General features: G+C 36.0%; 1 pseudogene; it reads left to right on the top strand.

Moving 5' to 3' along the window:
* The first annotated feature begins 3,343 nt into the window (after positions 1 to 3,343).
* LOC132273088 (sphingolipid delta(4)-desaturase DES1-like) lies at positions 3,344 to 12,423 on the top strand (annotated as a pseudogene).
* Positions 12,424 to 14,467: the final 2,044 nt, after the last annotated feature.

Below are 14,467 nucleotides of genomic sequence, written 5' to 3'. Positions count from 1 at the left end.
AGAAATTAGTAATTACATACATGTATTCCGAGGAGTTACACCAAGGTAACCAAACATGCATTTCCATAAAAGATCTTCCAATGCGTTTGTCCCAAGGTCTCTCTATAAAAGCGCATCAATACGCATTCTCCCGAGTACCTTCGATTTCTCTGTCTAGGGTTTTCGAAATCCTCTCTTTCTCTCTCTAGATTTACAGAGATTTGAAGTAGAAAAGTAGAGACCAATGACGGATGAGGTATAGTATGCGTCTGGTCCGGACTCAGCCACCAACAAGAGGAAGTATGGTGACCAAACTCCGCCACCTCCGTCGTCCGGTACGTGGCAGGCCACCGGATTCTCTGCTCCAATCGTGTCTCAGTCACCAGATTCAAGTCACGCGCCGTCGTCGTACAACAGCATTCCTCCACCGGTCGATGACTTCCAGATCGCGAAGCAGCGTTGTCAGGAGATAGCCGCTCGTCTCTTCCACAACGTCGAAGCTAAACACCCTAGGGTTGAGAATGGCGGTGGTGGTTTCGATTCGAATGACAGTAAGGGTTTTAGCTCATATATATATATATATATATATATATAATGCATGTATATTTTTGTGTATATGTCTAGTAGCCTGATTGCTCTTGTTTTTTCTTCAATTTGTTCTTATTAATTATTTCAATTGATTAATTTTCATCACTAGAGAGTTCCGTTAAAAGTGTTTATACTTATTAGTGACTTCATTGTGTAGTTGCGTCTTGTTGTTTGTTTGGATTCACTGCTTAAAATCGTTTGGATTTATTTTAGTTTTGGCTGCGTATGGATGTAATCTACATGTTCATTGGTTGTCTAGAATCTCGCATCAGTTGGTAGTGCTTAGGTATATTGAATTGATTGAATGCAGATTCAGGACAGAAGCATATGTTTTCGAATATGGCTCCTTCGTGTATACCCGTTTCATATGGTCAGCCAGGCACAAGCAAAAAGATGGATGCAGACCCTAATTCCCCAACCAGAGTGGTTGAGCTCATGGGTACTCCGGAGCAAATAGCCAAGGCTGAGCAGTTGATAAATGAAACTCTTGCGGAGGTTGTGCTTTCGTTTGGTATTGTAATAATTGAATCTAATCTAGTAATAACTGAATCTAGTACTCTTACTATGCCCCTGAATTTGGAGAATATGCCCCTATCCAATCATATTATTATTATTATTATTTTTGAGCTTATGCTATTGTTGTTAACCGTCTTTGAATGATGATGCCAGATGCCATTTAAAACTATAAGTAATTTTTCAGACTGTGACTAGCTTGCCTTATTTACTATATGACCATATCCAATCATAGGATTTTCTTTTTTTATTAGCTTAATCCATTGGATTGTTAATAGTATTGAAGATGCCAGGGTAGATGCCATTTAAAACTATAGATAATTTTCGCTTTTAATTAATTACCCTGTCCTTGATTTTCGATTTCCAAGTTACCAGTTATGCTTATTGTGTGCTCCTGATTTTTATGTTAATGCAGATTACTCGAAGTAAAAATTGGTTCAAGGAGGGGTTTGTTTCCCCAGTGGTAAATCAAGGCCACACAAGTGACCAAAATAATTCAATATTATAAATACTCCGTAATAGAATAGTTTATATTATTTTAATATTATCTTTATTGTTTTTAAACACATTCTGGATAATTCCAGTTGTAAAACAAGTCGAATCAATGTACAATATACGGAACAACAGGAGGAATCAATATATGGAGTTATTTAGCATCCAAGAGCCTATTGATTGGATCTACAAGGTGCTTCCACTCCCCGATTATGGAAGAACCAGATTCACATCAGAGAACGGTACTATGTACGGTCATCCCAAGTTTACATTTTACTATTTTACAACATTACTGGGTGCATCGTAAGCGAGTCTATATGGATTACCCCTCCTTCGGAGTGGAAGGGGAACCGAAAGTAATCTTCAATGTAAGATATTTTAAAAATGATAATTCTATCTATTAAAATATCGATAATTCTATCTATTAAAAATGATAATTCTATCTATTAAAATATCTGAAGATTACTTTCGGTTCCCCTTCCACTCCGAAGGAGGGGTAATCCATATAGTCTCGCTTACGATGCACCCCGTAACGCTGTAAATAGTAAAATGTAAACTTGGGATGACCGTACATAGTACCGTTCTCTGATGTGAATCTAGTTCTTCCGTAATCGGGGAGTGGAAGCACCTTGTAGATCTAATCAACAGGCTCTTGGATGCTAAATAACTCCATTTATTGATTCCTCCTGTTGTTCCGTATATTGTACATTGATTCGACTTGTTTTACGATTGGAATTATCCAAGATGGGTCTAAAAACAATAAAGATAATATTAAAATAATATAAACTATTCTATTATGGAGTATTTATAATATTAAATTATTTTGCTCACTTGTGTGGCCTTGATTTACCACTAGGGAAACAAACCCCTCATTGAACCAATTTTTACTTCGAGTAATCTGCTTTAACATAAAAATCAGGAGCACACAATAAGCATAACTGGTAACTTGGAAATCGAAATTCGAACTACCAAAGGACAAGATAATTAATTAAAAGCGAGAATTATCTATAGTTTTAAATGACATCTACCCTGGCATCTTTAAGACCATTAAAAATCCAATGGCATGAGCTAATAAAAAAAGAAAATCGTATGATTGGATATGGTCATATAGTAAATAAGGCAAAGCTAGTCACAGTCGGAAAAATTATTTATAGTTTTAAATGGCATCTGGCATCATTCAAAGACTGTTAATAACAATAGAATAAACTCAAAAATAATAATAATAATAATAATATGATTGGATAGGGGCATATTCTCCAAATTCATAGTGTTTAAAATTGGTTTACAATGTGACTCAAAATTCTATAGAACATACCACCATGAAGAGAGATCAATATTAGATTCTGATGAAGGCACAAATTTGCCGCCTGATAACTTTGATGAAGGCAGTTCTTGTTGCTTAAACCTAAAACTAAGTGTCATGTTTTCCCCTTTAAATAATATTTCACATTGTTTTTTCAAACAATATATTTCACATATTTTCATATATGTATTTTGAATTACTAAAACTGAAAAGGCAAGTTACTAATTTTTCAAACGAACAATGCATATCCCACGTGTCTTTCTTAAAAATCAGACCACATCAGCCAAACACATACTCACCAGTAAAAATACTATACTTTTTTATTAATACTCAATTCAATTTTGGATAATAATTTGGTTATTTTTCTTGAACATTAAAAAATAAATCAAAAATTATTTTTGGAGCACCATAAATGAATTTTTTTTTAAACACTCAATTGCCCTTTAATAAAAAGGCTCTCAACAACCAATAATATTGTGACAACATAATGCCGCATCATTAATAATAGGGACATTTAAGTAATCTCACAAACATAATCCCCTATCATCTCTCGACCTACTGACCATCATCTCTGTCATGCCCTCTCCTCTGAACCAGCCGTGGCGGCACTACCACCAGCACAGATGCGGTGGCACCACTCCCACTATCCCCATAACCGCCACCACCATCCCCATCCAACAACGGCACCACCATCACCTTCTTCAACCCCATAACCACCACAATCTCTGTCGAACGCACGCGCGCCGATCCGTTGAGAACCAGAACCAAAATGCGGTGGCGGCACCTCACGGAGGCCAAACTCGAGTCCCCCACCGCCGTCACTCTTTAACTCCTTCGCCTTCCTCCCTATGCCGATAAACGCCGCCTCGCCATTTTCTCTCTCGACATCCAGCGCCACCTCTCACCGATTCGTCGCCTTGTCACACATCTGTACAGAGATGGGATGAGGGAGATAGAGAGTTGTTGATTGTACAAAATTTTGGTGGTGACGGTTGTGGGGGTGGGCATGGTGGCATGGTTGGTCTCGTGCAGCGGTGGCAGCGTTTAGGGTTAGGGATGGCGGCGAAGTTGGTTCTCGCAGTGGCAGGAAGGAGATGATAAATTACATGAATACCCTCATTTGGCAGATTTCAAAGGGTTATTTTTGTCCTATAGTGTACACACATGTGGTTTCTTGAAAGAGAGAGTAAAATTCTGGGGTGTTTTTGTAATTTACCCCATATTACAGGGGAGGAGAAAGAAGAAAGAGAATAGAGATAGGAGGGGAAGAGAGAGAAATAGACGGACTTCTTCTGGTCATACACAGATGAGCCACAAGCTTCTCGCAGGTGACAGATCCTCTCTCAGTACCCTCAAATCAAAGACCTCTTCGGCCCCGATCCCTTTGCTTTCCTCGAGGTATGCATGCAACACACACAATGTGCGATTCGGTGTGTGCCTTTACCTTGTTTCAATCCTCATGCAGTTGCAGATGGGATAGAGCATTCTCAAGGACTTATCCTGTAATCTTGGAATGTTCAAACATTATAGCACGTACCCATACTAGGAAGCAGTAGCAGACCTATGAGCAGTTGGTTCGCCGTAGAGGAGGAGCTCCTTGGACTTTCTTCACTTCCTAGAATGGAATGGAATCAAGAGAGAAATCGATTCAATCAATTAAGACCTAAAGGATCAGCCGGCTCAAGAGTTTCAAATGGGAAACCTTCAAGGCTGACCGGTTGATTATAATAGATGCATTATGTAAGTTTGTTTGTTATATTTCATCCATTTCTACATATTTATAAATGACCTTAACTTTCTTTAAATAAATAAAAATAAACATAAAACATAAAATAAACACAAAACGACTTACTCTTTGCCGACACCACTCATTCCTATGAGCTTCTCCCTTTGCAAGAATCATGAAACCTATATTAAAACCACAAAATTTAATATGTAAGGGAACTTTTGAAATATATGGAAATTTAAAATTTAAATATTAAGGGAACTTCTAAAATATATGAAAACTTAAAATGTATAGTTTCAGTAGTAGAAAAATATACAATAATACCATGAATTGGAAATAAGACTTGGAACTACGCTAGCTAAAACTGTTGTTCAGTTTGTCAAAACATTACCAGGATATGCTTTCTCAATACTGATTTAACAATGTGGCTTCTCTATGGGGAAGTTACAGAGCTGTTGGGTCGATAATTCGTTTTCTTTTTCGTTATCTTCTTCATGAGAAGCTCTAATCTTCGATAAGTCCAAGCTATTGTTTTTTAGGTTGAAGAAAAACCTAAAATGTCATCAATTTCTTTTTTCTTTCTTGGATGAGTAAATTGCATCAGTTGTGGTGCCCAACTTTTATTTTCTGCTATTGATGAAGAATTTTTACCTTCTGGTGTTTTTATTTTTATTTTTTAGTTAAGGGTAAGCTTGTATTGAAGAAAAAAGATAAATTACATGGAGCCCTCAATGAGGGGAAAAAACAAGCAACAAATAGGCTGAGGCCATCAACAGAGCAAGCATAACTATACAAAGCACAACTACCATTGAACTAAGGAAATTACTAAGACTAGTTGGTACTGCAAAGCAAAGTGAAAGACCCAAAGAGCAGATGCTATGCTACATATTATCCAACCAATGTTCTGATATCAGCTTTATGGTAACTGCCAAGAGTGCCCATGTGATACTCCACAAGCTTGAACAAATAAGCTGTGAAGGTCATCCTCAGTTGATATACTCCTAAGATCAGCACAATTCTTCATCTTGATTGCTGCAAGCTTAGCTTGGACACAAGACTTGACTTGGGAGAAAATGTGATGAGGGCTAGAGTATGAATTCCTAAAGGCTCTGCCATTTCTCTCAAGCCAGAGAAAATAGATTGCTGCAGACAACAAAAACTTGTGAACCAGAAAACTACCAGAAGACCAATGTGTTGAGCACCAGTAGATTAGTTCATTCCAGGAGTTGGGAAGAATGTAGAAGCCTGCAACCTCTTGTATAGCATTCCATACATGTGAACTGAACTTACATCTGAAGAATAAATGGTCCAGTGATTCAGTCTCAGCCAAACAGAGATAACACCTGTTTACATAATGTTTCTTAAGCATAGGCTTTGAATCCAATGTATACAGCCTACCCCTTATTGCAAGCCAAGCAATGTAGCTATGCTTAGGGATATGGAATTTGAACCAAATTAGTTTGTGCCATATAAAGGATGGGGAAGGAGGAGCAAAGTAAGTAGTTATTTGGGAGAATGAGTAAGCACTAAATGAGCTAGGCATCCACAAAATACTATCACTTTCTTCAAAGGGTGGTTGTAAAGAGTACAGCTGAGAAAGGAAGCTAAGAGACTGAAAAAATTAAGGGTATGCTAGAGATAGAGGTACCATCCAATGTCCATTGGAAATTAGACTATCAACTGTGACTGTAGAGTCTAGTTGAAGAATTTTCAAGTCATTCAATCGTAGCTGCTTTACAATTGGACCATTTGGTAGCCAAAAATCCATCCAAAGCTTCGTATCCTTTCCACAACCAACCTTGTAAAAAATGATGCTACTAGCCATTTCTCTGAGCTTCAGCAAGTTCCTCCAAAAACCAGAGCTGAGGGTAGATGGTTTTACACGCCAGAAACTCTTCTCCTTGATAAGATAACCATAGGACCAGGCTACCCAAAGACTCTCATTCCTTAGACATAATTTCCATATATGCTTAAGGCTTGCAATTCTGTTTGAGAGCTCAAGGTCAAGAAAACCCAAACCCCCATAAATTTTAGGCCTACACACTGCATTCTAGGCAACCTTAGCTCCTCTCTTCTTCATTTCAACCCCAGACCAGTAGAAGCTTATGAGAATCTTGTTAATTTCATCCAAGGCCTTCCTTGGTAACACAAATGCTTGAGACCAATAAGCTTATATAGAGCACAACACTGATTTGATTAGGACTGCTCTTCCAGCATAGGAGAGAAATTTAGATGTCCAGCTGCCAATTCTTTTAGTGATTCTTCCCACCGATGTTTGGCAATCCCTAGCTTTGATTGTTGTAGCAGAGAGTGGCATTCCCAAGTATGTTACAGGAAGTGTACCAGCATCAAATTGCAAAAGGGATAGAATAGAAGATTTTGTGTGAGAATCAACCCTTGAAAAGAAAGCTTTACTTTTTGTAGGGTTAAGTTGCAGACCAGAGAAAGAACAAAACAGATTTAGTGCAGTCACCAAACAATGAACTGAATCAGTGTTAGCATGAGAGAAAAACAACAAGTCATCTGCAAATGTGAGATGAGTGATACTCAATTTTCTGCACCTCCAGTGGTATTTGAAGGAAGGGTTCAGTCTGATCTGGTGGTTAATTGTGAGAGTGAGAACTTCCATTGCAAGGACAAAAAGCAATGGGGAGATAGGATCACCCTACCTAATGCCCCTCCTTCCCTTAAAAAATCCAAACAATTCACCATTCAGGGAGATAGAATGGGATGGGGTTGTGATACACTGGGATATCCAATTAACAAATGTTGGTGAAAAACCAAATAGATGTAAAAAATCAATGATGAATTGCCAATGAATAGAATCAAAGGCTTTCATAAGGTCAATTTTTAGAGCACAATTAGGAGGATGATTAACCTTGTTGTAGCCATTCAGTAATTTATGAGCTAGAATAATATTCTCAGTGATGTGTCTCCCTTTAACAAAAGCATTCGGATTAGGACTGATAAAGTGTGGAAGTATAGGTGCAAGTTTATTAGCTAACAACTTTAAGATGGTTTTGTATATTAGATTGTAGCAGAGATTGGCCTGAAATCATTTATTGTTGAGGGATTAGGGACCTTTGGTACTAGAGCAATGTATGAACAGTTGATCTCATTAAGCATTTTGCTAGAGAAGAAAAAATCTTTAACAGCTGCAATAACATCCTGACCAATGATATGCCATGCATGCCTGAAAAAGGCTGAGTTGTAACCATCCGGACCTGGGCTTTTGAATGGGTGAAAAGATAGTCTGCAATTATAAATTTCAAGGCTTGTAGGTATTGAGGTGAGGGAGGAAATGATGTGATCAGGAACAGTTTTAGTAATGAGATGGGAGAAGGATTGCATACCTTGATAGTGTGTGACATCCTGTCCAAGGATAGAGATGAAATGATTAAGAAATTCATTTGTTATATCCTCCCCAAACAGTTGAGTTCCACTTGAATTACATATTGACTGGACTTTTCTTCTGTTAGCTTTTGAACCAAAACTCCTCATAAAGAAGGCAGTGTTCTGGTCACCCTCTTTAAGCCAGTGCACTTGTGCTTTCTGCTTGTAGAACAATTCCTCAGCAAATGAGAGCTCTGTGAACTTGGAAGAGATCTCTTTTTCATTCAATCTAAGTGAGTCATCATTTGGGTTAATGTCCAAGCTTCTTTGACAGAGTGAAAGCTCTTCTCTGCAGGCTGCAACTCTAGCTGAGATATCACTGAAGGATTCCTTATTCAATAACTTAAGAGGCTGCTTAAGTGCTCTCAACTTATGCACCAAAATAAACATTCAAGATCCATGAACAACTCTCTGCCATTCCTGTGATACAATGGGCAAAAAGGAGGGATCCAAAGCCCAGAAGTTGAAGAACCTAAAAGGAATGTTTCTTCTAGGAGTAAGCTCTCCAAACCTTACCACCATTGGAGAGTGATCAGAGATACCCTGGGGAAGAAACTCACATTCAGCTTGAGGGAAAAGGGAAATGAATGTGAAATTGGCCAATACTCTATCCAGCTTCCTTATAATATTAGCACAACCATAGCTTCCATTGGACCAAGTGTGAAACACCCCAGTGAATTTCATGTCTTCAAGCCCATTTCTATCCAAACACTCTTTGAATTCATGCATTCCTGTTGTCCATCTAAGAGCTCCTCCAAAGGAGTAATTCACATGAAGTAAGACATTAAAGTCTCCCATCAGAATCCATGGCTCATTTGAAAGACAGAAGGAATTAAGTGTTCTCCACAGAGATTTCCTTTCAACTGAGGTATTTGCAGCATAAACAAATGAAGCTAGAATTCTCTTCTTGAAATCAATGAGTTCAATATCACAGTTGATAACCTGACCATGCTCCCTTGAACTAATCATTGAGGTTTTCTATGATAGAACAAATTTAAGCCTCGGGAAAATGAAACATTCCATTTTATCTTTAAATTTAAAATTCCTATGACAAAATGGAAAAGTTGAGGATGATTCAAAGTGGAAACTGCAGTATAATAACACTTTTGACTTGTGAGATATATATACTGCAATTCAATTCTCATAATTTTGTTTTTAAAATTTTATCAAAACACACTCACCTATGCATTATTTAAAAAAATCACGACAAGAATTTTGGAGTTCCTCATTTTGATCAGAATGCAAGAGAACAAAAACCTAAAATGGAAACACCCAAACCCTAACCCTAGAATTTCATGTGGAGAAGCAGGAGAAGAAGAAAAAAAAAAAAAAAAAAAAAAATGATCACAGTAGAAATCTAGCAAAATTGATGGAGACAAAGCTATAATAAAGACATTAAAATAACAAACATGACCTTACCTCTCAAGTTCTGAACAAATATCTTCGGCTTCCCTTTGTCTCCCAACAATCGAGCAAGACAATGAAGATGGAAAGTGCTATATCTGGATATATATATATATATATATATATATAAGTGCGCATGTGTCCTCGAATTGGAGGGTTAGAATTTATTGTCCGTGAGATTTTTGGGGGTAATGCATCCGACGGTGGGTGATAGAGCTGGTTGTGTTTGTTGAATGGAGTAAACGGTTCAGATATGTTTGTGTTTGTTGAATGGAGTACACGTTTCAGATTGCTAGGACTCCATATTCAATTCCTATTGGTCAAAATGTTTCAACAGTTTTTAAATATTTCATAATCGTATTAACTCTCTATTCCTTATCTAGTGTTCGCAATGAATACCGTTTTCATGATGGTAATTTTTTATGAATCGGAATTTCCTTTATATGCCTTGCGGACTTGTCTTTGTCATCCAGAAATGATTTCTCATTTCAATTAAGCTTGATATTTTCTTTGTTAGTTTTTTTTTTTTTTTTTTTCATCTAATGTAGATATCTAATATTTTTTCATTCAAACGTATTGTTTCCCTTTTTATCCACTCTTGTTTAAGTTAAAATTTGATAGATTTGTATCATGGATTATCCATTTCTACATATTTATATATTTTTTCTCTACTTGGATTAAGATTTCGTTGATGAAGGTTTTTTATTATTATTGATAAGTTTGTTTGTAGCTATATTTAAGTAGATTTTTTTCATAATACTTACTGCCTTCTAGTTTGTCCAAGGGACAAGTCTGATTTATTCATTTTGCAAGTTATCCTGGTGTGTCGTGTATGCATTAAACTATGTTATTTTATAAATATGAGACGAGAATATTGGTTTCTATTATTATAGGGAATATTAATCTTCAACCAACATATGTTTATTATACACGCAATGAATTTCTATAGTTCGGGTTGGGTGTTGAGTGTCTCTTTTTTGTCAGCACGGAATTGAACTCTCTGCATAATTGTGTGTGCAGTAGCCTTTAATAATGTTAATGATTTTTTTTTTTTCTCATTAACTAGTCAGCTCTTTGTTTGTAGATTCGTACAAGGGTTTATATCAAACCTAACAAAGACGTGTCTTTTATGAAATTAAATAAATAATTTATAAGATTTCATAGCACAAAGGAATTTTTATCTTGATTATTCATTTTGCTTGCTTATCTCTTAAGAAAAGAAAAAGAGAAACTGATGACTTTAAATAATTGATTTTGTTCATTTCCTAATAAAATTATTTCCATGTATTTGATGCTTAATCTCATACTTGTAATGGCTTTTCTGAGTACATAAAGCAAGCCTTAATCTCTCTATATTTTCTCTTTGCATTGATAACAACATTTTTTTGGTACTTCTATGATAACATTAACAATTATTATATTTTCTTGTTTGATCATGAATGTAATGCTATAGGGATATGCATCTAAACAGATTGAAACACACACAGCAAATCTTGAGTGACTTAAAACTGAAGAACAGGTTATTTTTCTTCACAAAATAATAATAATAATAATTAATAAATAAATAAATAAAAGCGGTGAACTGGGATAGTTGTCTCTCTACAGGAAATGAAAATCTGTAGCATATGATGAATATGCGAGTCTTGCATTGCATAGATGCTTCTACGATACTGATTAAGCTTTGAATAAAATATTTGAAACACTATTTGTTTACCTTTAGAATACTAGTTTGGGAAAGGTGAATTTGAGTTTTCTGAGAGGCTTTTCAAAAGAATGTTTCAGTTGATGATATTGCTATTTTTTCCGTATTTTTTCAACCAACGGTGGTGGTGATGAATTCCTATGCCAGAGCAACATAAGAGAAACAAGTTATGTTCAAATCATGATGACATTCATGGAGCATTTTATGGTTGGAAGTGCTGGGTTTAGGTGATGTGATGGTTACCAAAGAAACTAGAAAATCAAGTACTGGTTGAAGTGTATTTTCGTATATTGTTGAAATATTGAACTCAGGGTTGTGATTTTAAGATAAACTTTTGTCGGCGGAACTCTCTTTGATTTCACATTGTTTGTGATGGATTGTTTACTGATTGAAAAAGCAACGAATATTGAGCTAAAATAAGATTATATGCCATATAACATATTTGAATTTGAGTGATTATGTACTTACTACATGGGGAATGTTTATGGTTAATAAATATCCTCAAAAATTTGGTGTTGCAGATCATGGTGGTTGTTTTGCTTCAGCTATGGACCGCTACTTTCCTCAACAATGCAGGCTGGTTGAAGATAGTGGCAGTGGCCTACTTCTTTGGCTCTTTTCTCAACCACAACCTCTTCTTAGCCATCCATGAGCTCAGTCACAACCTTGCCTTCTCTACACCTGTGTTGGCTCGGGATTTTTGCTAATCTCCCTATTGGTGTTCCCATGTCTGCGACCTTCCAAAAGTACCTACCACCTTGGGCATCATCGCTACCAAGGAGTGGATGGCATAGACATGGACATCCCAAAACTCACTGAAGCGAAGCCAATATCGTGACAAATGTTGTCGCGAAATCCATCTGGGTAATCTTCCAACTATTCTTCTGTGCTCTATTCAGACCTGAAACCAAAACCCCCTGGGATATGGGAGTTCATCAATTTGATTATTCAGCTGGGCCTAGATGCTGCCATGGTTTATTTTTGGGGTTGGAAATCCTTTGCCTACCTGATCCTTCCCTCGGAACATTCATTATGTCTTCAAGACAGATCAACCAAGAGACATACTCTTACTATGGCCCCCTGAATCTTATGACATGGAGCGTAGGTTACCACCATGATTTCCCAAGGATTCCAGGGAGCAAGCTTCACAAGGTGAAGAAGATTGCGCCAGAATATAATTATGAGACCTTGGAATCACATCATTCTTAGAGCCAAGTAATTTACATGTACATTATGAACAGGACAGTTTGGCCCTTTAGCCATATGAAGAGATCCTCTACCTATCAGTTTTATGGCAATCAATCATTTTCTGTAGCATATTGAGATCAGTATCATATGCTGTGGTTTAAATCCTAAAGATCATTGAAACAAAAACGAATAATTCAAAAAATAAAAATATAATGTGAGTTTTGAGAGGGGAAAGAGAGAGAACATGGAGGTGGAGAAGAACGGTGAACTTTTGGTCAAAGTTGATTTGTCATTTTACCCTCAATTCTTAAAATTTTACCTTCAACTCCCAAAACTACTAACTTTTAATAAGGGTAAATCAGACTTTTTCATTTTTCCGGTTAAGTGAGTCGCCGAAATGGACTGAAATGCAACATATTCATAGTTTAGGAAGATTTTTTGTAGTTTAGGGGATTAGTTGCAATATGTTAATAGTTTCAGGGAGTTTTTTTTTGCATTTTACTCTTTATTATAGTGATAAAGTTTTATAGAAATTAAAATAGGTCATTTGTGGTAGAATTTGAGTTTTGTAAAGTAATAAATTCGTAATGAAGCCCTTAAAGATTCTCAATAAATGGAAAGCCTAACAGCATCTCCAATGGTAAAATGCCAAATTGGATGCCAAATCTATATTTTAACAGTGCTATAATGTCAAAATACTACATTTTAGCAATTCTGCTCCAATGATACATTTTATACAAAATGCTATTTTTTTACACTACCACTATTTTTTTTAACTACCATTCTCACCATTCATATTTGTAACAGTCATGTTAATATTAGGCATATTCCATTACAAAAAATCCGGTGAAAAATCTAAAATATCCGGTGAAAAAAAGACCCAAAATATATATATATATGTATAAATTTCTATATTTGATTATATTATTATATAATTTTTTTTTTCAAAAATTTATGTAATATATATATATATATATATATATGTATATTATATATATTTGATTATATTATTATTATATATATATATATATATATATATATATATATATTTAGGGCAAATCATTTCAGCCTCCCCAATCGCTTCCATCTCTATTCTTGTTCTCAACTCTGAAATTCCCCGCCCCCCCCCCCCCCCCCCCTCTCTCTCCCTCTCCGACTGCAAACTACAAAATCAACAAGAATTAGAAGTTCAAAACCCATATCTTTCAGTTTCCATCGTCCGCTGTTCCAGTTTAGGTTTGCCGTTCACAAGCTTCAACCGCTGTCTCTCAACTCTCAAGCTTGCCCCCCTCGGCCCTCTGCAACTGCTTACTTGTATGTATGCGGATTTTTATTTTTTTTATTTTTTATTTTTTATTTTTTATTTTTTTTTTGCAAACTAAATCCTATTTGGTAAAAATTTTTATATAATTTTTTTTTTTTTTTTTTTTACAATATAAAGTAACAAAATTTGCTTTGCTTTTTCAGGTAATCACTGTAATCTACATTTAGAAATCTGCAGAGATTGAATCTGAAACAATTTTTATCAACATGCCAAGCTTTTTGAAGATGGAAATCTTCTCAGAACTAAATATATATATATATACAATATATATACATATATATATATATATATATGTGCCAAATCTGAACCCCGCCTCTCTCTCTGTCTTTCTCTGTCCCTCTCTGTCTCTGAAATAGCAGTACCTATTTCTTGTGCTATAATTAGCATCAATTTTGGCAAAGTTAAAAATTGGCAACCCTTTTAGCATTGCATTGGAGAGCCCTTTTTAAATCTACTAGCTATATTTTAAAAATGACAGATGTTTTAGCATTGCATTGGAGATGCTCTTATTGCTCATAGTCAACTCTCTGTCTTCTCTCTCTTACCATCCTCTCTTTCCAGGGGTGGAGCGAGGATTCAATGTAAGGGGACCTAGTATGAACACTTAACCTTATCATTATACATTTTCTATAGTACTGTGAAAATGTCAGTGGACCCCACTCACAGTGGGTGAGTAATTTAAATTCTCCAATGCTTGGCAAGAGTAAAAAAAAAATAAGAACAGTAGTAGCCAAGACATTGACTCTTTTGAAAACTTTTGTGCTCATACTTTTTCCAGCGCTAACCATGAATGAGTTGCTGGTACAGTCTCTCACCAATGAGGCACCAATGATTCCTGTGTTGATGATCACCAAT

This window comes from Cornus florida, unplaced genomic scaffold, assembly GCF_030987335.1.
Source record: "Cornus florida cultivar Cherokee Brave unplaced genomic scaffold, ASM3098733v1 CherokeeBrave_3.0.0_Hap2_Chr09, whole genome shotgun sequence".
Lineage (NCBI taxonomy): Eukaryota > Viridiplantae > Streptophyta > Magnoliopsida > Cornales > Cornaceae > Cornus > Cornus florida.
The sequence above is the reverse complement of the archived record's forward strand: the minus strand, read 5'-3'. Positions and strand labels throughout refer to the sequence as shown.